The sequence below is a fragment of the Sinocyclocheilus grahami genome, unplaced genomic scaffold (assembly GCF_001515645.1).
Source record: "Sinocyclocheilus grahami isolate Dianchi unplaced genomic scaffold, SAMN03320097.WGS_v1.1 scaffold527.1, whole genome shotgun sequence".
Lineage (NCBI taxonomy): Eukaryota > Metazoa > Chordata > Actinopteri > Cypriniformes > Cyprinidae > Sinocyclocheilus > Sinocyclocheilus grahami.
In genome coordinates, this window is record NW_015505706.1 from 694,952 (window position 1) to 695,318 (window position 367).

Sequence of the window (367 nt, forward strand, 5' to 3'; positions counted from 1 at the left end):
TTATTAGAAAGCAAACAAATAGCATTAATAATCATTCATTTTCCTTAGCATATGCTATGATAAATCTGAACATTTGTGTAAAATAATGGAGCATTAGGTCATAAATATTGCTATAAAAGTCATGGAAATTTATTGGTTGAACGAACCCTGCATTTAATGAGTGAATGCCTATGATGTAGGAGTTAGCCTATAACACAAACTAGAGTCCTGTTTTTCTGAACATCTGCACGATCGCAAATGTACAATAAACAACAAGTTACTGAGTAACTTTCAGACACAAAATTCTGTTTTGCCCCATCAATGCGTCTCCGAGCAACACAGTGTTTTGTTTCTCAGCATTACACGGACCAGTAAATGGTTCAAACAG